The following is a 24,186-nucleotide window of genomic DNA, read 5'->3' as shown; positions in this document are numbered from 1 at the left end:
AACCTTGAACATTTCATCCATTAAACAGCCCCAAGTGTATTCTTGGGTGTGGCTGCTAATGGATTGCCTTTACACGTGCTCACTCTCTAGGTGTGGCAGGGTGTGGCTGGTAAGCCGGTCCTAATGGGCGTGCCCATGATCTCAGCTATATAAGCTGCCCCGATCCTCAAGACAGACGCTTTGCGTTATTCTACACTTGAAAGCAGCGTAACGCTCACCGACGCCTGAAGTCAGACTTACCTATGAAGATTTATGCCCGCAATAATGTCTCTCTTCTGTTTTCTTCCCTTAGATGGAAATGCAGCCTCAATGCAGCTGTATGCTACTGCAATGTTTGACAGCAGGTAAGTGATGGTTTAAGGAAAAGTGCGAAGTATGGCAAAGGGCAACCTTAAACTGACTGTTTTTTTGATGTTTACCCTTGTCTTCTGTTTTTCCTTGCAGGCGCTGCTGTCGATAATGGAACGTGTCGCTTCCCCCAGTTGGTAAGTATGCTGGCAGGAAGCAGGATGTCCAGGAAGCAGGATCTTCAAAGGTAAGTCTGAACTCAGGCGACGGTGAGCGTTACGCTGCTTGCAAGTGCAGAATAACGCAAAGCGTCTGTCTTGAGGAACAGGGCAGCTTATATAGCTGAGATCGTGGGCACGCCCATTAGGGCCGGCTTGCTAGCCACACCCTGCCACTCCTAGAGAGTGAGCACATGCGAAGGCAATCCATTAGCAGCCACACCCAAGAATACAGTTTGGCTACTTAATGGATGGAATGTTCAAGGTTAATTTATCCTGCTTAATGGATGGAATGTTCAAGGTTAATGCATCTGAAGTGCTATGTCCATAATAAAAGCCGTTTGGTGTTAAATGGATGTTCTTGTTTACTTTTGTTCATGAGCCTGCTGCCAAGTCGCCAGGACATTGTCCACCCAGGTCTCCTGTGCATGCGACCCCTGCATGCCTGTGCCCCTGACTTCATGACCATGACAGCACTCCCCCTCAAGGCCCCTCTCAAGGACAGTTATCCTCCCGGTCCTGGTTTGGTGGGATTATTGCGATGGAACTGTCTGATTAAACGGCGAGCATGGACGTGTTCACTGGGTTCCCAAGTTCGGTCTTGAGGTCCCTAACCTTTCCAGTCAATTAGGTAATACAATTTTGATCAAACCACTTTGGAGTCCAGGATGGATTTCACTTCATATTCTGGTTCTCCATCTATTACTTCGGGCTCTGGCGGAGAACTAAGCAGTGTATTGGACTTCATTGGTTTGAGGAGAGAGACATGAAATATGGGGTGAATTTTCATGTGAGATGGTAACTCCAATTTCATGGCGACAGGATTGATTATGGACTTTATAGTATAGGAGCCCAGGTATTTTGGGTGGAAAGCTCTTGTCCCCTTAAGGGGAATATATTTGGATGCTAACCACACCTTTTCTCCAATCTGGTAGGCGGGAACTTCCTTCCGATGTCGATCAGCAAACAGTTTTTGTCTTTCCTTAGCCTTGGTCAGATGCACTGTCACCTTCTTAAGAACCTGAGTGATGGTTTCATGCAAGTATTTTATGGCTGGCATTTCCAGGGTATTGGGTGGATCAAATACTGATGTCCTCGGATGTCTTCCATGCACATTGTAGAATGGAGTTTGCCCTATGCTTGTGTGAACTGAGTTGTTGTATGCATACAAATCAAACTTCATATTGCACCTCCTTAGAGGTACTCTTCCTTTCCTCACTTTCCCTCAGAAGCTCACTGTCTCTCAAGCTCTGATTCTCTCTAAGTTGGACTACTGTAACAGCCTCTTTCTAAATCTACCTGCCTCTACTCTCCGCCCTTTACAACTAATCCAGTACAGGACTGCAAGTCTTGTCCTTTGCCTCAAGCCCTGGGATCGTATCTCTCCAGCCCTGAAATCCCTTCATTGGCTCCCAGTGGATGCAAGGATTACATTTAAAACCCTTAGCATTGTCCACAAGGCTTTCTGGGGCCTGGGTCCAAAATACCTTCAACTATCCCTCCGCAAATACCTCCCCTCTCGAGCCTGTTGCTCCTCTACCTCTAACTCCCTCAGGGTCAGTCGTTTTTCAAAGAAACGAGCTGGAGGTAGATCTCTGTCTTCGGCCGGGGCCTCCCTTTGGAACGGCCTCCCTGTCACCTTGAAACTTGAGGAGAACCATCTACGGTTCCGGAAGCTCCTCAAGACCTTCCTCTTCGCTTCTGCCTTTGCCCCGCTTCTCCCCTGCTGATCTGCCTTTTTCCCTCGGCACTCTGCACCTGGTCACCTTCTGCCCTTCGGGCCCAGCTACCTGCTCACCCTGCCATCCCCCTGCACTGCCTCCAGGCCACCCCTTGCACTGGGGCCTGTGTCTGTACCCACACAGTTCCCCACCCACTCTTCTTCTGCACTTATCAGATACTCCCTATCTGACTAACCTAGCACCTTTGCCTCTTACAGGCGGCACTACCACTGCTAACACTCTATTTAATTATTTATGTACTTACTATTTAGTTTGTTTCTCTCCTATGCTCTGCACTTTCTCCCTTTTTCCCTTCCCCATGCACTTTCCCCCTTTTTCCCTTCCCCATGCACTTGCGCGTTCTCAATGTCACTGGGCCTAGTAAGATCGTTGTTTTTGTTTTCTCCCCTGTTCCCCTCCCTTTGCCTGGTCGCGCTCTGAAACACCTGTGTAAGAGCGCGATATAAATAAAATATCATATCATCATACTCAGCTATCCAGAGTATATTTTTCCAAGAATCCTCGGACAGTTGCAACATACACCTGAGAAATTGCTCTAAAGTTTGGTTGGTTCGTTCAGTTTGCCCATTAGTTTGAGGGTGATGGCTTGTGGACAACCGGAGATCGATTTTGGCAATCGTACAACACTTTCTCCAAAAGGGAGAAACAAATTGCGTTCCACGATCAGATACTAATATTGATGGAAATCCATGCAATCGAACACAGAAGTGAGAGTTGATGCAGTTGGGAGTCCCTTCAGAGGGATGAAATGGGCCAATATGGAGAATAAATCCACAATGACTAATATGGTGTTGTATCCATTGCAGGGTGGAAGATCCTTGATGAAGTCCATCGACAGGGTGTGCCAAGGTGCTGGCGGTACTGTTAGAGGATGTAGTAAGCCAGCGGGGTTCTGTTTCTGAGACTTGTGTTGTGCACAGACACCGCAGGTTTCAATAAATTGGGTGATGTTTTTTGCCAGGTTGCTCACCAGTAGTTTTGTTTTACCTTAGCCTGAGTTTTGGCTATTCCTGGGTGTCCTTCCACTAATGAATCGTGGTAATGTGTGATGATTTGCTTTTGCAGTTCTTGTACATATAATCGTCCTTGGAAATACAGTAGATTGTCTTCGATGGTGTACTGGTCACCTTTTAACAGCCATTCCTGTTGTGTTTATTGATCCATCGGGAATTGTAAACTGGTTCTTTGGTCACCCACAGACGTGGTGGCAGCTATTCTGGTTTGAATCCTTTCCTCAGGAAATATGGCCAAGGGGTTGGATGCTGTAAAAGCCTCTTTTTCTTCACTCATGCTTGATAGAGCTTCTGCTTTCCCATTGCATACTCCAGGTTTATAAGTGATAAAATTGTATTCCGTGAAAAAGAGAGCCCAACGAAGTTGACATGAGGATTGGCTTTGGCGGTTTTCAAGTATTGCAAGTTACGGTGGTCGGTGATTACAGTGACCGAATGTCTCACCCCAAGAAGGTAATGTATCCAGGCCTTGAATGCTGCTTTAATCAACAGTAATTCCTTATCTGTGATTGCGTAGTTCAACTCGGGGGCTGAAAATTTGCGGGTACCAGAATGCGACGGGGTGTAGTTGTCCTGTTTCAGGGTCTCGTTGTGACAATACTGCTCGCATGGCTATTTTTGAAGAATCTGTCTCAACTATGTAAGGTAGGTCTGGTTGTGGGTGTCGAACGACTGGTGCTGTAGTGAATGCTAGTTTCAACTTCTGGAAGGCTTTTTCAGCATCTGTTGATCAATGGAACTTTTGATTTTTCTTCAACAAGGAGGTCATTAGATGTACAATTTGTGGAAACCAAGGTATAAACCGACAGTAAAAGCTGGCGAATCCGAGAATGCTTTGCACTCCTTTCGTGGATGTTGGTGAGGGCGATTGGAGGATTGCATCCACCTTTCGTGTATCCATATGTACACCTTGTGATGTGAGCATGAAACCAAGAAACTCGACCTCGGTTACATGGAAAAAACATTTTTCCAACTTGGCATACAATTGGTGTTGTCGAAGCTTCTCTAAGACTGCCCGGACATGGCCTACATGTTCTTCCATGGAATTTGAGTAGATAAGAATGTCGGCAATGTAAACAAGAGCGCAAACGTCCAGTAGTTCACAGAGTACATCATTCATAAAGAATTGGAACACCGCAGGGGCATTGCATATCCCGAAGGGCATGACCTGGTATTCCAAGAGGCCGTACTTTGTGCGGAAGGCCGTTTTCCACTTGTCTCCCTCTTTTCCTCTTACAAGATGGTATGCTCCTCTTAAATCCAGTTTTGTGTAGATTTGAGCATGTTTCACTTGGTCCAGGAGCTCTGGTATAAGTGGTAAAGGATATCAATTGTTTACTGTGATCTGATTGATGGCTCTATAGTCGATGCAAGTTCTTAAGTCCCCCTCCTTTTTAGGCACAAAGAATAAGGGCGAGGAGGCAGGTGACTTGGACGGGCGAATGAAACCGTTCGCCAGGTACTGATCCAGGCAAGTCCTAAGATGCTGATTTTCCTGTTCTGTCAGAGTGTAAATTCGGCTGCAAGGGATCTGGGCTCCGGGTACAAGATCTATTTGACAATCGTAGGGTCTGTGCGGGGGCAGAATGTTGGCTTGCTCTTTTTTGAAGACACCCTGGTAATCTTGGTATTCAAGCGGTAAGGAGCTGATGAGGCCCAACATGATTCCTTTCTTCGGTTTCAGATTGGTGGCATCTTTTTTGTAACATGTGTCGGCACAAACCTGAGGAAATGTCAGAACTCGTTTTCGCCAGTCGATCCTAGGATTGTGGGTCTCCAGCCAGGGCATTCCCAATCTCATCTGGAACTGAGGAGCACAGAAGAGATCGAAAGTAATGTCCTCTTGATGCCCGTCCTGACACAGAAGCTTGACTTTCTTCAGCAGTGAGGTTTTTCGATTTCTGCTTCTGTCAGAAAGGAAGGCCTATTCAGAGAGCCAAATCTTGGTCAATTTAGTTACCCACAGCTCCACAATCAATATATGCCTCCAGGGCATGTATTTTGATGGTTTCTTGTGATTCACCAAAAGCACTGGAAAGACTAGATGTGAGGTCTGTACAGATTCCTTTTTCATGCTTTTTCAATCGGACCCCTACACTTGCCGGGCATTGGCGTTTCCCGAGTTCTATTCTTCTTCTTCATCAGTTTTGTCTGTTGCCCCAACCGTTTTCTTGGGTGGTTTTACCAGGCATTCACGGAGGAAGTGACCTGCTTGTCCACAATATAAGCAAAGCTGTTGTTGTCGTTTTATTTTGCTTTCTGCTTTGCTAAGGGGACTTTGTAATCCACCAATTTGCATTGGCTCAGACTGTTCATGTGGTTTAGTCTGATTCTCATGAGGTCGTACATAAACTGAGCGTCCCCCTGATCTAGCTTGATCCATTTTCCAATTCTGCAACCTATGATCGAGTTGCACCGTCAGGTCTATGTAGTCTGCACACCTCTCAAGGGGATTCACCACTTGCGCCAACACATCCTTAAATTCTCCACGTAACCCTCGCTAAAAGAGTGTAGTCCTCTTCTCTTCTGGCCAGTTGGTCTGGGCTATGAGACGATTGACGGTTGTAATATAGGTTAATTGATCTTGACTCCCTTGTCTGAGTGACAAGAACTCATTGTCCAGAGCTTGCCCTTGAGTATGACGGGCAAACAATTTCTCCATCTCATGTTGGAAATTCCCAAAGTTCCGGAGTAAAGGGTCATTTTGATTTACCAAAGGTATAGACCATTCTGCCGCACTACCTCCTAAATATGAGTGTACAAACGCCACTTTGGCTTGGTCATTAGGAAAGACTCCTGGTCTGCACAAGAAATGAAGGCGACATTGGTTCATAAATACAGCAAACGTGTTTGGGTCACAGGAGAAGCGTTCAGGAGGGGCTAGAGGCACTGCTCCTGGAAGAACCACCTGAACCGGTGTTGATTGTTGTGGTGCGGAAGAATGAGAAGAATGGGTCACTCCAGGCAGTGGAACCTGTCCTGCTTGTGCTTGTAGCATTTGTCTTGCCAATTCGTAAATTCTTTCTCGAGTTACAATAAGTTCCCTCCGTAATGCATTGGTTTCCTGTCTTGAAGCATATACTTCAGCCCGTAATTCCCCTAGTAAGAGGGCTAACTGATCTGTTTCTGAAGTTTCCATAACGCCCAAGCAGAGAGTATTATGGGCTTTGTGTTCTGTTAAATAGGAGCAACATATAAAGACATTAAACAGAACAAACAGCCTCAAAATAGCGAGCCCGTTATTAGCTCTCTGGTCCCTTAGCGGCTCCCACTAAGGGCGGCTGGTAAAACCAGCTGGCCTCAGTGGGACCCGCTAAAGGACCTCGGAATGTGGCGGTAGGGGGCTAACGGCACTGGCATCCTTAACGGTGCTGTTAACCCCCTACCGCCGTACTCGTAATGAGGCCCCTTGCATATCCAATCTCACTGATACATCTGTGTTACTGTATAATCGTTGGACCCTATTCAGGAGCCCTAACGGTATTCACCAGGTGTTAAGATTCTGCCGTAATAATACTCTGTCTACACTATCGAAAGCAGCACTATAATATATATATATATAGACAATAAATAGGGGTGCACTATCTCTATTTATTGCTTTTTTGACTACCAGTTTCAATATAAATATATTTAAGATTGAATCCCTGCCAGAATGATTGGAAATGATGCAATATCTTCTTTGATTCAGTATTGTTGCTTAGTTCATTAAAGAGAAAATTAGCAAAAATTGTACCTGGTTCATCCAATAAGGTAGTTAATCCATAATGGATCTGCACCCTCGCTGTTCTTGAAAATAGGAACTAACAAAGATTGTTTCAATGAAGCTGTATTTGGTTTGATTGAATACATTTTGTAAAATAAGAGTCCATAAGACTGGATTTTCTTTCAATTCTAAATGAGTTGGGTCATCGGCTCCAGGCACACGAGAGCTCTTAAAAGTTTGGATACAGTTTACTATATCTTCCTCCAAATACCAGCTAATATCAAACCATGTGGATAAAGGGACTACCAAGGCAAAGATCGGTTTCTTGCTCATAAATACTTTTGTAATAAATTAAAACACATTTTTATTAACTAATTTACGAAATGTATTTGAATTATTTGCCTCTAAAGTCCTAAACATTATTTGCCACTGACCTTGCTTTGCAGAAATTCTGTACCTCTTAAGCTTATTATTGTATGAGTTATTGTATTTTATTATTGCCATAGATCTCCCAGTATCAGAATAAGAACAGTCTCTTCTAATTACCCTAATATCACACCACAGGTTCCTTTAATGTGCCACCAAGTCTGTTAAGAGCAGGAAGGCAGCAAAAACACTGCCACAAATGTGATGAGGAAACCTGGGCGAATAAAAAGACACTAAGACAAAGTTGCGGAAACTGAAGATATCGCAACTGGGTCCGGAGGCCCTTAAAAGAGATTCCAAAAAACAAACTTTTGAGTTTAAGTATTGGTCTTCATGTCGCAACCTGACCTTTGACGAACATGACATAGGAGACTTAATAGCTAAATCATCCTCCTCTAAAGCTGCTGGCCCGAATGGGCTCACTTACCAAGTCTTAAAGAATAATTTAGATCTATGGTCCAGACTGTTAAACTGGCTCTTTAAAGGGATTCTCAAGAGCCATATGTTCCCTATATCGTGGAAAAGTGCAATAGTTATTTCGTTCTTCAAGGGGGGCGATCGGTTACAACCGGCGAATTATCGCCTGATCGCCCTCCTTGATATTGAAAGCAAATTGTTTTTTAAAATCTTGCAAAAAGATGTGAAATGATGGGTTGAGATTGCATATTCTGTCTAAGTTTCAAGCAGGGTTCAGGGGAGGCCTTTCCACATCCCTGAATGGGGTGGCACTGAATCTTATTAGTGAGAACACCAGGGGAAAGGGAGATCTTCCACTATTCGGGCATGAGTGGACCTCTCTAAGGCCTTTGATCAGGTCAACAGGGATCGTCTCTGGAATAAGTTGAGAAGTTGGGGAATCCCCGAAGGTACCCTGTCAATGTTAGTGGAACTACATACGGACACTACGGTGAGAGTGAGACCCGACGATCATGGTCATTTGTCGGAACCCATCAGGGTGGAGAGGGGAGTCAGACAGGGGTCCCTGGGGGTTCCCCTTTTTTCAATTTGTATCTGGCAGATATGGGCAACTCTTTGGAATCGTCGGCGTTGGCCAACCCCGTGATCAATGGGAATAAGATCTATTGGCTGGCCTACACCGACGGCATCGTCCTGCTGGACAAAACAGCAGTGGGGCTGCAGCATCTCTTAACCAGGTGGGTGAATATGCCAAGGTGAATGGACTATCCATTAACCCAGTAAAATCTAGAATAATCATCTTCAGACATGCGCGAAGACGGGGTTCACTACTCGCAATGGTTACTGGAGGGAGAGGTCATACCAAGAGTGGAAGAAGTGGTTCACCTGGGCAGCATGGTTTATGCGTCACCATGAATAAGTAAGGTGGAGTCAGATGTGAATGGGAACTTTTTACAGCTAATACCACAAATGAAAAAGATTTTTTTCAAATACTGTACATTTTCAATCTTACCCCTTACCAGATACTGGGCCTCATTACACAGTAGGCGGTAAGGGTTTACCGGTACCGGTAAACCCTTACCGCCTTACTACGAGTTCCCTTTGCGGGACCCGACCTTAACGGCTGGTTTTACCAGCCGTTAAAGTAGGGTGCCACAAAGGGACATTGGTGCTAATTATGGTACCGCAATTTGCTGTACCGTAATTAGCGCCTTCCCCATTCCCATTATGCCCTATGGGGGCAAAAATGGGAATGGGGAAGTGCCTTGGTGAATGGGGAATTACCGCCCCCGCTCACCTTGGAGTAGGGCAGTAATTCCAGCATCCACCAAGGCGGACACAGTAAAATACCGGCGGCAACCATGGCGCTAATAGCACCATGGTTACCGCCTACCGTGTAATGAGGCCCACTATGTGGCAAAGGTAATTCCAGTGATCCTATGTGGGATGGAGGCTAAAACCTTACTTTGGGACACAGATTGGCAAAAATTGGAGTGCCTTATCTGGAAAAAAAGTCCTTGGGCTCCCAATGGGTCTTTCAATTCCTAGCTTGAGGTTTGAGCTCGGTTTGAGATCCCTGGGCCATCTGGCAGATTGGACACTGGTCTCCCTTTACTGCGCGATCCTTTCTGCACAGGAACACACACTATATGCAGATAGTAAGGTTCACCTTGAGCAGTCTAAATCAAAGATACTTTCTAATCTAGAGCTGAGGGTCAAGGAGATTCTTGTAAGGGCAGACACAGACCTCGAGCCACTGATCACCAATTCAGTGAAAGTAAAGAAGGCATTAGAATCGATGAACTGGATCATAACAATCAAAAAGATGCAGAATTTAGCCCCCTCTAATCCATTTTTGAAGGTTGACAAGAAACTGGGTTCTCTTCCAAGATATCTTGTGAAATTTCCAGATTCGAAGGTTAGAAAAAACTTCCTCAGAATTCGATTGAACCTGGTCCATACTGGGGAAGTCTTTCCTAAATGAGGACACAGGGAGGCTACTCACGCACTGTGTGACATATGCAAAAACCCGGCAAATCAACCTCTGAAACACTTGTTAATGGAGTGTGAGGGTACTTGGCCCCTAAGAGCAGCCCTGTTGCTCTTGTTGGTCAGTGATGATAGCATACTCTCAGATGTGTTCTGGGATAGATTGATTTCTGTATATGATACAGCATTAACAATAACTGTTGTACAGGTACTAGAAAGAAGTAATATCATACTCTGAGAACAACCCTTACTTAAATGTGTGGTCTATGACTGAGAGACGGCCCTCCTTCTTTGAAGGAAATTCAGTGCTCTAGATTATGAAGCTGTTTCTGATTTGCAAATGGGAAGTTTTGAGGACTGTTTCTTGTTTTTTTTCTGTAATGAAAGCATTCAATGTCTTAATGCCTAATGATGTTTTAAAAAAAATGTTTTATTAGAAGGGTGAATGTTGGTCAAACTTATTTTTTCTTTTCAAAGATTAATGTTTTTTTGTTATGTATTCCTTTTAAGAACTTTTTTTCTTTTTGTAAAAGGTTCTTTGTAACCAAACACAATAAAAAAAATGTTTAAAATAAAAATAAAATATCCCACAACATGTCTCCTTTAAAGTGCTATTATAGCATCATAAGATATTGGGGGTCATTCCGAGTTGGGCGGTAAGGGGTTACCGGCACCGCTAAGGATGCCGGTAACCCCTAACTGCCCTATACTGAGGTCCCTTAGCGGGTCCCAAACGGCTGGTCTGACCAGCTGTTCTTAGCAGGACCCGTTAAGAGACCTTGGAGCTAATAACGGGCACGCAATTTGCGGGCCCGTTATTAGCTCCTTCCCCATTCCCATTGCGCCCCATGGGGGCTCAAATGGGAATGGGGAATGGTTTTCTGAATGGGGACTTACCGGGTCCTCCAAGGTTGGAATGACCCAGTAAGTCCCCATTCAGAGACACCGGATCCGGGTTTGGAGGCAACCATGGTGTTAATAGCACCATGGCTGCCTCCAAACTCGGAATGACCCCCATTGTTTCACTTTAACTCCATATTTTCTATTAAGGCTATAAATCCAACTCCAGTGAGCTTGAACAATTTTATATGCATCAAAATCCTGACAAGATCTTCATGTTTTATTTTTAATTCCTAGAATATTTTTTTGCGCCCAGTAACTGTAATTCCCTGTGCATTCATATCTGTAACCCCCACATTCCACCTTTAGAAGAGTTAACACTGCGTGATCACTAAGATCATTGGGCCTCATTCCGAGTACGGCGCTAACCAATGGCGCTATTAACGCCTTGGTTGACGCCGTACCCGGACCGGCAGCGCCTTGGTGGATGGCGGAATTACCGCCCCATTCCAAGGTTGGCGGGGCGGTAATTCCCCATTCACCAAGGCTCTTCCCCATTCCCAAATGAGCCCCCATAGGGCTCAATGGGAATGGAGAAGATGCAAATAACGGTGACTGTTCATTACGGTCACCGTTATTGGCTTGGAGGCCCCTTTGCGCCCTCGACTTTAACACCTGCTCAAAGCAGGCGTTAAGGGCGAGGGCGCAAAGGGAACTCGGAGTATGGCGGTAAGGGATCACCGCCACCGGTCTCGTTACCGGTGGCCGCTATCCCTTACCGCCATACTCGGAATGAGGCCCATTGTGCTTTATTTCCAATGTTTTAATATTTTCCTAGTCCTTAATGGTCCTGTGAAAATTGTCTAAAATAGCTTTTTTTCCTCCCACCTGCAAAGTTATTTAACCTGGAAGGTCATCCTCTATGCGCACACTCAGCATAAACATTACATTCTTAACCACAAACTGTAACCATCTTGACCCTTGCATGTTTTCCCAGGAGCAGAGGCCGATTCATGGAATAATTAGCGCGGCGCAAGTGGGCAAAAACGTGCGAATCGCAGTGGAATAGCGAAAATCGCAGTGCAAGTGCGAAAATCGCACGAAAAGCAGCGCACGTCGATTCATGGAAGGCCGTGCGCGAGAAAACCAGCGGATGTGCGAAAAAAAAGTGCGCGGCGCACGTTGGCGCACGTTGGCGCACAGGCCATCTAACAGCGTGCGCCAGGTCACAGCGAAAATCGCACAGGCCACAGCGAAATTCGCACATAGCGCGGCGCACGCAATCAAAGTAGGCGTAACACGGGCGTAACACTCGGAATGGGGAACAACTTGCCAAAACGTGGGCGTCACGGGGGAAGTACAGGGCACAAGTGCGCGGAACGCCCACACGCTCGCCTACAACACGTATTCATGGAATAGAATAGGGGAAAAAAGCGCACGCTCAAACCAGCGCACAGGCACAAACACGACCGCCACAAGAAAGGAGGCGGTAGCGTCTCTGCGGCTGTAAGAAATGTGCGCCAAAAGGTGCGCCAACAAATAGCACCTATATACTGCCATGATGAATGTCCCATACTGTGGCCCTCCAGGAAAAATGACGTGCAAAGGGGTACCCACAAACACGGACACCCGCTGACAAAAAATACGTGTGCATGTATACCGGGGTGCGCGGGAAGTGTCACACGCGATTTGCAGGGTACGTGCATCACAGGGGTTCGCGTGAAGTTATTCACGCGATCGGGCCTGGGGGAGCGGGCTACGTGTATTACAGGGGTTCGCGTGAAGTTCCTCACGCGATCGGGCCTGGGGGAGCGGGCTACGTGTATTACAGGGGTTCGCGTGAAGTTCCTCACGCGATCGGGCCTGGGGGAGCGGGCTACGTGTATTACAGGGGTTCGCGTGAAGTTCCTCACGCGATCGGCCTGGGGGAGCGGGCTACGTGTATTTCAGGGGTTCGCGTGAAGTTCCTCATGCGATCGGGCCTGGGGGAGCGTGCTACGTGTATTTCAGGGGTTCGCGTGAAGTTTCACACGCGAATAGCCTGGGCGCGTGAATTTGAGGGGTGTGCGGGAAGTTCCTCACGCGATCGGGCCTGGGGGAGCGGGCTACGTGTATTACAGGGGTTCGCGGGAAGTTCCACACGCGAATAGCCTGGGCGCGTGAATTTGAGGGGTGCGCGGGAAGTTCCACACGCGAATAGCCTGGGCGCGTGTATTTCAGGGGTGCGCGGGAAGTTCCACACGCGAATAGCCTGGGCGCGTGTATTTCAGGGGTGCGCGGGAAGTTCCACACGCGAATAGCCTGGGCGCGTGTATTTCAGGGGTGCGCGGGAAGTTCCACACGCGAATAGCCTGGGCGCGTGTATTACAGGGGTTCGCGGGAAGTTCCACACGCGAAATAGCCTGGGCGCGTGTATTTCAGGGGTGCGCGGGAAGTTCCGCACGCGAATAGCCTGGGCGCGTGTATTTCAGGGGTGCGCGGGAAGTTCCGCACGCGAATAGCCTGGGCGCGTGAATTTGAGGGGTGCGCGGGAAGTTCCGCACGCGAATAGCCTGGGCGCGTGTATTTCAGGGGTTCGCGGGAAGTTCCACACGCGAATAGCCTGGGCGCGTGTATTTCAGGGGTGCGCGGGAAGTTCCACACGCGAATAGCCTGGGCGCGTGTATTTCAGGGGTGCGCGGGAAGTTCCACACGCGAATAGCCTGGGCGCGTGTATTTCAGGGGTGCGCGGGAAGTTCCACACGCGAATAGCCTGAGCGCGTGTATTTCAGGGGTTCGCGGGAAGTTCCACACGCGAATAGCCTGGGCGCGTGTATTTCAGGGGTTCGCGGGAAGTTCCACACGCGAATAGCCTGGGCGCGTGTATTTCAGGGGTGCGCGGGAAGTTCCACACGCGAATAGCCTGGGCGCGTGTATTTCAGGGGTGCGCGGGAAGTTCCACACGCGAATAGCCTGGGCGCGTGTATTTCAGGGGTGCGCGGGAAGTTCCACACGCGAATAGCCTGGGCGCGTGTATTTCAGGGGTTCGCGGGAAGTTCCACACGCGAATAGCCTGGGCGCGTGTATTTCAGGGGTGCGCGGGAAGTTCCACATGTGATTTGACAGTGTGGCTCCTCCCAGGTGTACCCTGTACACCCTCCACGGCCCCTGCAGGCAGCCCACACCACAGGGGACTACCCTGCATCCCTGGTCATGTCCCGCAGGCAGCCCACCCAACATGGGCATGCCCCCCAGCAAAGGCACATGTCTCCTTGAACTAATGAACACCAACACATGTCCCCTTGCACCCCCACCCCCCAGCACTGTGGGGCACATGCCAGCAGTCCCCCACCCATGTCCAACTCATGTCCCCCACCACCCCCACCCCCCAGCACTGTGGGGCACCTGCCAGTAGGCCCCCACCCATGTCCAACTCATGTCTCCCACCACCCCCAAACCCCAGCCACCAGGGTCACCCTCCACCAGGCCCCCACTCATGTCACCCACCACCCCCACACCCCAGCAGTGCAGGGTCACCCTCCACCAGGGCCCCACTCATGTCTCCCACCACCCCCACCCCCCAGCACTGTGGGGCACCTGCCAGTAGGCCCCCACCCATGTCCAACTCATGTCTCCCACCACCCCCAAACCCCAGCCACCAGGGTCACCCTCCACCAGGGCCCCACTCATGTCTCCCACCACCCCCACCCCCCAGCACTGTGGGGCACCTGCCAGCAGGCCCCCACCCATGTCCAACTCATGTCTCCCACCACCCCCACCCCCCAGCACTGTGGGGCACCTGCCAGTAGGCCCCCACCCATGTCCAACTCATGTCTCCCACCACCCCCACCCCCCAGCCACCAGGGTCACCCTCCACCAGGGCCCCACTCATGTCTCCCACCACCCCCACCCCCCAGCACTGTGGGGCACCTGCCAGCAGGCCCCCACCCATGTCCAACTCATGTCTCCCACCACCCCCACCCCCCAGCACTGTGGGGCACCTGCCAGCAGTCCCCCACCCATGTCCAACTCATGTCCCCCACCACCCCCACCCCCCAGCACTGTGGGGCACCTGCCAGTAGGCCCCCACCCATGTCCAACTCATGTCTCCCACCACCCCCAGCCACCAGGGTCACCCTCCACCAGGGCCCCACTCGTGTCTCCCACCACCCCCACCCCCCAGCACTGTGGGGCACCTGCCAGCAGGCCCCCACCCATGTCCAACTCATGTCTCCCACCACCCCCACCCCCCAGCACTGTGGGGCACCTGCCAGTAGGCCCCCACCCATGTCCAACTCATGTCTCCCACCACCCCCAAACCCCAGCCACCAGGGTCACCCTCCACCAGGGCCCCACTCATGTCTCCCACCACCCCCACCCCCCAGCACTGTGGGGCACCTGCCAGCAGGCCCCCACCCATGTCCAACTCATGTCTCCCACCACCCCCACCCCCCAGCACTGTGGGGCACCTGCCAGCAGGCCCCCACCCATGTCACCCACCACCCCCACACCCCAGCAGTGCAGGGTCACCCTCCACCAGGGCCCCACTCATGTCTCCCACCACCCCCACACCCCAGCAGTGCAGGGTCACCCTCCACCAGGCCCCCACTCATGTCTACCACCACCCCCACCCCCCAGCCACCAGGGTCACCCTCCACCAGGCCCCCACTCATGTCACCCACCACCCCCACACCCCAGCAGTGCAGGGTCACCCTCCACCAGGGCCCCACTCATGTCTCCCACCACCCCCACCCCCCAGCACTGTGGGGCACCTGCCAGCAGGCCCCCACCCATGTCCAACTCATGTCTCCCACCACCCCCACCCCCCAGCACTGTGGGGCACCTGCCAGCAGGCCCCCACCCATGTCCAATCCATGCCCCCCTGCACCTGGGTCCCAACATTCCCCAATCATGTCCGTAATGCCCATCCTCCCCTGCCAAAAGGCCCAACCAACTATCACACCCACCCACATAACAAAGGCAATTACATGTTACACCCCCAATGTAAATAATGCAATTTAACACATGTCTGTCACACACAATGGCTGCAAGTGAATGACAAAACACCCAACATGACATGCCTGAAAGCAATGAGATGATACAACACATTGAAGATTAAAAAAATAATATGTATTGAACAGCAAATAAGAAAAAACACAAAGCAAATCAAACAAAACAAGATGAATGTCCAAGAAAAAATTATGAAAAATTAAAATAAGCCAATCAAGAAGATCATCCTGGGTCCATGAGCCCTACCAAATTAAACCTAACTGATTACTAACTAAAAAGTGAACTATATACAAAAAAGTGGTGCTTTGTCCAATCGCAACCAAAAAAAAATCAAAAAAACAAAGGAAACCTAACCCTAACTATACAACTATATACAAAGGCAGCGGGCTATTCGGACGGCTCACTGGTTGTTGTCATGGGCCAGGGCATCATCGAACTCCTGGTCAATGGCTTGGAGGCGGGCATGTTCCCTGGCCCCGAGGTCCCGCAGGGATAACGCAGTGTCAAGCTCAAACTCCCTGCGAAGACCCTCGAGGCACTCAGCCCGCCTCAGCGCCCTCCGCATGGAGTCCTCCGCCCTGACCATCGTGAGCCGTTCCTCCTCTGCCCGCTGCCGCTCCGCACCTATCCGCTGGCACAACCTCTCCCACACGGAAGCCACTCCCATTCCAGGGTTCTCCTGCCCTCCGGCCGATGCCTGCACCCCTGATGTTGATGGCCCCGAGCCATGATGCCTCCCACGTTGAGCCTGCTGCTGCCTCCGACGCAACTGCCTGTGCCAGCACGACGGCATCCAGGCTGATGGAAACCACCGACGCCGTCGTGCACGTGCCCTGCCCGATGATGCCGTCACATCCTCCATCTGCTGGGGTCCAGTTGCTCTGGTGTCCACCCCTGCTGGATCTCTGACTCCCGACTTTGGCAGGGATGGGATCCCCACCGAGCTGGCTGCATTGGTCGGGGCAGGTCCACAGGGGGCCCTGGTGGCATCTGGGCTGGAAGACGGCAAGGAGAATGACTGGTGGATAGCCTGCACAGAGGAGGAGAGGGCCGCCACATTGGCCAACACATGCAGGAAACCCCCGAACATGGCCGATCCCAATTGGGCCACGTCGGCACGGTGCACTTCGTGATGACGTGCGTGCTCCTCCCGGGAAGCACGCACGGCATCACGAATCACAGCCGTGCGCAACGCGACCCCAATCAGGACCTTCTCCGCACGGCCAGGGGTTCCCACGTCCGCAGGTGGAGGGGAGTCAGGTGACATGGACATCCCCTCTACCTGCGGACAGGCCTGGGATGGGGCATCCCTGCTGGTGCATGGTGGTGCACTCACAGCGTCAGGGACAGCGACATGCACAGGCCCCTCCACGGTGACCTGTGCTGCCTCCTGCCCCTGGCCCTGGACTGCACCACTTGCACCAGCAGGGATGCCCCCACCAGGCCCCATGTGTGCCCCAGTGGCGGCCTCCTCCTCCTCTGTGCAAACCACCAACCTGGATGGCTCCTCACCGTCTCCCACCGTAGCAGGCCCCTGTGGGGGCTCACCCACCCCTTCCGCTGCAGCCGTGGGGGCATCCCCGCCGCCTTGCTCCACAGCGCCGTCTCCGCCCTCTTCTTCACTAGCCGCTGCGTAGAGGGAGACAAAGAACACAAGCATCAGGGCACTGTACAATGGTCCCCTAGACAGGAAGCAATAGCAGATGAGCACCACTGTCAAAGTACACTTCCATCATGTCCCTCCACAACACATGGGTCAGTCCAGGCAAAACACACACAGTAACAGGCATGGTGCATGCCATGGACATTTCCATGCATGTCCAATGGACTCTTGAAACATTCAATGATATGTAACTCACATGCATCATGCCTCATGCCCATCACATGCACACACTTCACCTCAGTCACATCCATCTGGCCCCAAACACACCAAACACAGCGGATACAAGGGTAATTTTGCTGCTTTACTGATTCTCTGCATTGTCACACACATGTGTCATGCATCCATGGCATGCACAAGTCACAGACACGCAGGTCAGGCACACAGACATGGCTACCATATATGTACCTGGCATCAGCACCCATCCCTCACCCCCACCCATGTTCAGGTACAGAGACTGGCATGCTCTCATGTTCATAATCTGATTAGGGCTCCCCATGCGGCATTTCAACACATGCAACAACCATGTGCATCACACATCACTGGTCGCACATGCATTACCATGATGTCCCTGCACACATACATGCATACATGGCCTATGGCACACATACAGGCAAGTATCATAGAACCAGCACACCGCAACATGCCCTGTCTCACACAGTAATGCATGGACACTTACCGCTCAACTCCAGACGGGCCTCCCTCTCAAGGATCTGGGCGTGGAGCGCTGGGCGTACGCGTTCCAGGACCCTCATCTGGATGGTACTCATGCGGCCCCGGCCCTCCTCCACGAGGCGCCGGGCCTTCACAAGGGTCCTGGACCTCAAGTCCTCCCAGCGCTTCTTGATCTTCAGGACGTCGCGGGTTGCCACCCCCTCCGCGTTGATGGCAACCACACAGTCGGCCCAGATCCTCTGCCGTCTTTCCTTGCTGGCGCGGGACGATCCAAAGAGGGCATCATACTGCCCCAGGACATGCTCCACCAGGACACCAACTTCGGTGACAGTGAAGCTGGTGCCCCTCTGCCCCTCTGGCCTGGGGTTGCCACTGGTGCCAGATGTGGAAGTGCCCGACATGGCAACCCCAGAGGCAGGTGTGGGTGGGCAACTGGGTCCTGGGGCTGGGCTGTGGAGCGATGTAATACCAGTCGGGAGTCTTCAGTTCCAGCAGGGGTGGACACAGCAACTGGACCCCTGCAGATGGCTGATGTGCAGGCACCAAATGGCAGGGCACGGTGGCAGCAGGCAGGCAGGCAGGCAGCAGCAGATGGCACGTGGGAGGCTGCTCGGGGCACTGGGGGGCAGTAACTCGGCCTTCTGGGCAGGAGCGTGGGCTTCCGTGTGTTTTCGCGTGGCCAGCTTGATACGGAGTGATTTGGCACGTGAAAATCCTGTACGTCAGCGTGAAATCCGAGGAAAGGCCCTTAGCGCGTAAGCGCGTCAGCACGCATACGCGATTCTATTGGACCAGAGTCCCTCAGCGCGTAAGCGCGTCTGTGAAGTGACCCGCACGGGTGTTCCCCACTCAGGACGTGATGACGGGGCACACGTGGAGATACTGCACGTCAGAGTGTCATCGCGTGTAATTGGACAAAAGTGCGCGTACACGCGATTGGCCTATGTACATGTATTTGATGGGTGCGCGGCCACTTACACACGCAAGTACGTCAGCGAACCTGTATCACGTGGTGCGTGTGAATTTCCGCACGCTATTGGACTGGGAACTGGATTCCAGGGGTGCGCGGGTCACACGCTGTATCCCGTGGTGCGTGTGAATTTCCACACGCTATTGGACTGGGAACAGGATTCCAGGGCTGTGCGGGTCACACGCTGTATCCCGTGGTGCGTGTGAATTTCCACACGCTATTGGACTGGGAACAGGATTCCAGGGCTGCGCGGGTCACACGCTGTATCCCGTGGTGCGTGTGAATTTCCACACGCTATTGGACTGGGAACAGGATTCCAGGGCTGCGCGGGTCACACGCTGTATCCCGTGGTGCGTGTGAATTTCCACACGCTATTGGACTGGGAACAGGATTCCAGGGGTGCGCGGGTCACACGCTCGCCTAGAACACGCGCTAAGCATAAATTGCGGACTTTAACAATAACAAGCTCAGACGCCAGGATGAACATACCGTTCCTAGCAGCAGTGGCAGTGGGCTACCAAAGGAGGAGGAGGAGGATAGTCAGGGCCAGAATATTCACACCCAGAACCAGCCTTTTCGGGATGCCTGATGACCAGGTGTATGGGAGGTACAGGTTTCCACCACACATCATACTGGACCTGGTGAGTGAGTGGGAGGATGACCTCACATCACCCACCCTGTGCTCCCAAGCACTCAGCCCCCTGGAGAAGGTCCTCAATGTACTGCACTTCTTAGCCACTGGATCATTTCAGCGGACAAGTGCCATAGTGGGTGGGGTGTCACAGGCCACCCAGTCACGCTGCCTACACCAGGTCTTGAACATCATGACTGCACGCCCATCAGTCCGCAGGCACATATACCTGCCCAGAACACCTGCAGAAAGGCATGCTGCCGCCCTGGATTTTTACGCAGTGGCACGATTCCCCAAAGTGCTAGGTGCCATCGACTGCACCCATGTGGCTCTACGTCCCCCCAGGGCATCTGAGCACATCTATAGGAACCGCAAGCACTGGCATTCCATCAACGTGCAGGTAGCATGTAATGCCAAGGGAATCATCACCTCAGTATATGCCAACTATCCCGGCTCCACCCACGACAGCTTCATTTACCGAATGTCCACCCTAAGCCGGGACCTAGAAGCTGGGCGGCATGGCGATACATGGCTGCTTGGTGAGTATGTATGCCACTGCACATGCATGCATGTTGGACACTGAGCAAGGTCACAACCTCACCAATGATACCAATCCCCACCTCCACAGGGGACAGTGCCTACCCTCTCAGCCCCCACATGATGACGCCAATTCGGAACCCCACCACGCCACCCCAGGTAAGATTTAACACAGCCCACATTACAACCAGGGGCATAGTGGAGCGCACATTCGGAGTGCTGAAGTCACGCTTTCGCTCCCTTGACCGTTCTGGCGGGCAGCTGTTATACGCTCCCCCAGTAGTGTGCAGGATCATAGTGGCAGCATGTGTCCTGCACAACGTTGCAACACGCCGGGGCCTGGCCGTGGACATGGTGGTGGCCCCACATCCCCAACCACATGCACAGCCGCTGCGCATGGGAGGGGAAAGGGCACGGGGGAGGCAGCCCGTACACAGCTAGTGGCTAATTACTTCACATAGAAATCACACCCCTGTGGAGTGCACACTGCCCTGGCACATTCCATCTGACAATCAATGATGACTCAACCTGACACTGATCCTGAATGTGTGGAGAATGAACCGGGAATTCCATGTCAGCCTGAGATTGTTCACCTGGAAGTGTCACAATGTGTGCATCCCTACCCACACAGACACCACCAATGCAGTTTTGTGAAGTTACACATTGAAGCAGCTAAAATGAATACCCACTTGCAAAATGCAACAAGAGGACAGTGCCATGTCAGCCAACCCAACCCCAGCACTGCCACACGACACACCGTGCCATGTCATGCTAATTGCAGGTAAACAAAGTAATCCCCACAACATGACATCACTCTCACTATGTACAGTGGCACTATTAGAAACCTGCAACACCTGAAATGCTCACAGCAATGCCGGACCAACAACATACTTGAGCACGTAGTACCATTAACATGACATCAAAAATGTTACATATTAGTAGTCTCACCACCTGGAAATGCCTGCACTCCCACCACTACCAACTGTGCAGTGTTGGCGCCATGTAGAGTTGTAGGTGCACTGCTGCCAACATGGTCCCCATCGCCAGACTAGAGGTCCTTGTGTGGACTTGAGGAAGGGACCTGCAAATTGGGAGGTAGACACAGAAGAAGAGTTACACATCAATGCAACATGCAGTGTACAACACAACAGCAATATGCACTATGAATGTATACACAGTATTGACTACAGACTGGCCACACAGCTCATGGGAGTCCAACGTCACTGTGTAATTCACTGTCACTTGGGCACACCCTTTGCAAGCCCATGGAAACGGGAAGCAGGAGGGGTGTGTGTGACTCAAACCCAAGCATCTGAACCAAATACATTACAAGCCTGCATGTGCCCAGCCACAATGCAGCGTATGCCCACAGGAACCACGGAAGCCAACAGATCGGAGCCAACAGATCGGAGCCAACAGATCGGAGCCAACAGATCGGAGCCAACAGATCGTCCCAAAAAAATTGGGAATAAAAGAAATCAAAATAAAAATAAGAAAGAATCAAAAATGGCCATTGATGGGCCCGGGGGGGTTGGGGAGGCCACCCAGGAGGTCCGAGGACAGGATGCACACCAGAACCCACCTGCGTGGATCCTGGGAAGATAAAACACCTCCATGGGCTCATGGCCCACACGGCTACCCTATTGTGGGAGTGTCACTGCTGTCGCTATTATCACCCTGTGCAGCTGCATCCGGAGGTGGTTGCACCATGGGAGGCAGCCCACGCAAGGCCCTAGTCTGCTCCTCCATGGCTGCAAGCATGCGGGTGTGGTAGGTCTGGTTCTGGAGGATGAGTGTGCGGAGGTCCCCATGCAACAACTCACGGGATGCCCGGACCTCCGCCCTCGTTGCCTGCATCTCAGCTGAGAGCGTACGGGTGAGACGCTCCAGCTGCTGTTCTGTCCTTTGGTGTGTTGAAGCCTCAAGCTCAACAAGAGTCGTCCTGAGGTGTAGGAGCTCCTGCCTCAGGGCTTCCCTGTGGCCCTGGGACTCAATGGAGATGGCCTCCTGCAGAGTCGCCAGTGCCGCCCGCCTGTCCCTGTTGGACCCCAACATGTCCTCCCTGTGTGACTGGCAGATGGAGTCGGTTGCCTGCTCTAGTCGCTCCATCAGCCTTTCTGGGGGGACAATGGAAGTGGCCACCCTATCCATGGCCTGAGCCATCATCTCGGATGATGCAGCCTGTTGGGTAGCCATACCGTAAATGGATTGCTCCCATGCGGTATTGCCGGGTGGCGTACGGCCACCACGTCGGCGGGCACCACACCTGTCTGGGGCAAGGCGAACTGCGCCTTGCTGTGCCGGCACTGCCTGAGGCTGCAGGACTGCATTCCCCCTCTGATCTGCTGGCCCAGGAACAGGATCAGATGTCGCGGAGTGTGACCCTGCATCCGTAACCACCGAAGGCGTAGCTGCCAACACTGACATCCCCATGGAGGGTACTGACCCTGGTGCAGGTGGGTGAGACAGAACAGAATCCCTCCCTGGAACACTCACCAGCGACGGCACGTAGGTCTCATCCGAATCAACACCTGAGTACAGCTCGGGGGAGGTGCAGCCAGAGACACCCCTTGAGAGCACGACCTGCAGCACTTGTGGGTTCTCCCCCACCACCACACCACGTCCCTCACTGGTGGTTGGTCGGCCCTGGGACACCTCCTGGGTCTGCACCATCTCCACAACCCCAGCAGTATCAGGTGCGTCTTCCCCTGCAAAGACATGAAAACAAAGTAATGGAAACAGGCATTAGCACCATGGCACACATTGAGGGCTGAGAAGCAAGAGAACCAGTACTTGATTGACACATGTCCCACATGACTAAAACCCTCCCATGCATGCACCCTCACTGCGTATGAAGTGCAGGCAAATGGCACACACTGATGACACCAAGATGGAAGATGAACAAATTTTCTGCATGCTGCCTGGCAGTGGCATCACACATTGGCCTGTGATTGGCAGGTGAAACACACATGCCATCACACAGATGGCATGTACCATTGCTATTGAGTGAAGATGGAGAGGAGGGCAGCACCTATTCATTCAGTCCAGTTCCCGCATGTAATAGCTTTTCTGATTCTAACAGGTCAGATTTTTCACCTGGAGCTGCCAGTCTGAAATGGTCAAATAGCACAGGGACATGTGTGTACAAATGATATCCAGGTAACAAAGTCACTCCACTTTACCATACCCATGTCAGACATGTGACTAGTGGACAGCGACATGCCTAGTGAAAGTGGTGGAATGCAAACAAACTGACTGAATGAACAGTGAAAAATAAGCAAATATGTTGTGTCAAGGTGACACTTCAAGGGCAACTGGCGTGCAGTTGTGCTAGATGTCTACTGTTGGCAGAAGGGATACTGCTATGGCCAAATGCAGCTGCGCAGGAAGTATTGCATGAAGCACATGGCTGACCCATACGACTGAGGCGCACACACTCTCACCTGGCACCCAAACAGAAGCCCTCACACACACACCATGCACATGTATGACACACACATGCATGTGCACTCACCGGACAATGCCTCGTAATCAGCCAGATCTCCCACGCCTTGGATCTGTTCCTCCGTGACGTAGGTCCCAGCGACTGACTCATGTGGAGTGAGTTCCATGTCTACTACTGGAGACCCACCTCCAGTCACTAGAGTTGCGGCATGACTTGAGGCCAGCTTACTCTTTGCCCTGCGCTTTAGGTCATTCCAGCGCTTATAGCAATCATTGGCTGTGCGCCTCACGATTCCAAGGGCACTTACGATGTCCGCAACGGTCTGCCAGTGTGCCTGGCGTTGTGCAGGTGTGGTCTTGGATCCTGCAACAATGACCATCTCGTTGTCATGTCCGGACACATACTCGACAAGTGCATTCAGTTCGTCATCCGTGAAGCTGGGCTTCCTGGACGGGCCGGACTGTGTAGCCGTGTCTGGGGCATCAGCCTGTGCCGGACGAGCACTCTTCCTCTTCCGCTTGGAAGGTGGTGGTGATCCTGAGTGTCCTGCGCCGCTCTGGACACTAGGGGCAGGAGCCCTGGTGGACTCTGTATCAGGAGTGTGGGATTGCACACTCAGCATGGGAGTTGGTGCAGGCATTGG

The sequence above is a fragment of the Ambystoma mexicanum genome, chromosome 3q (genome assembly GCF_040938575.1).
Source record: "Ambystoma mexicanum isolate Mex_15411 chromosome 3q, UKY_AmexF1_1, whole genome shotgun sequence".
Taxonomy (NCBI): domain Eukaryota; kingdom Metazoa; phylum Chordata; class Amphibia; order Caudata; family Ambystomatidae; genus Ambystoma; species Ambystoma mexicanum.
This window is presented reverse-complemented; position numbering follows the sequence as displayed.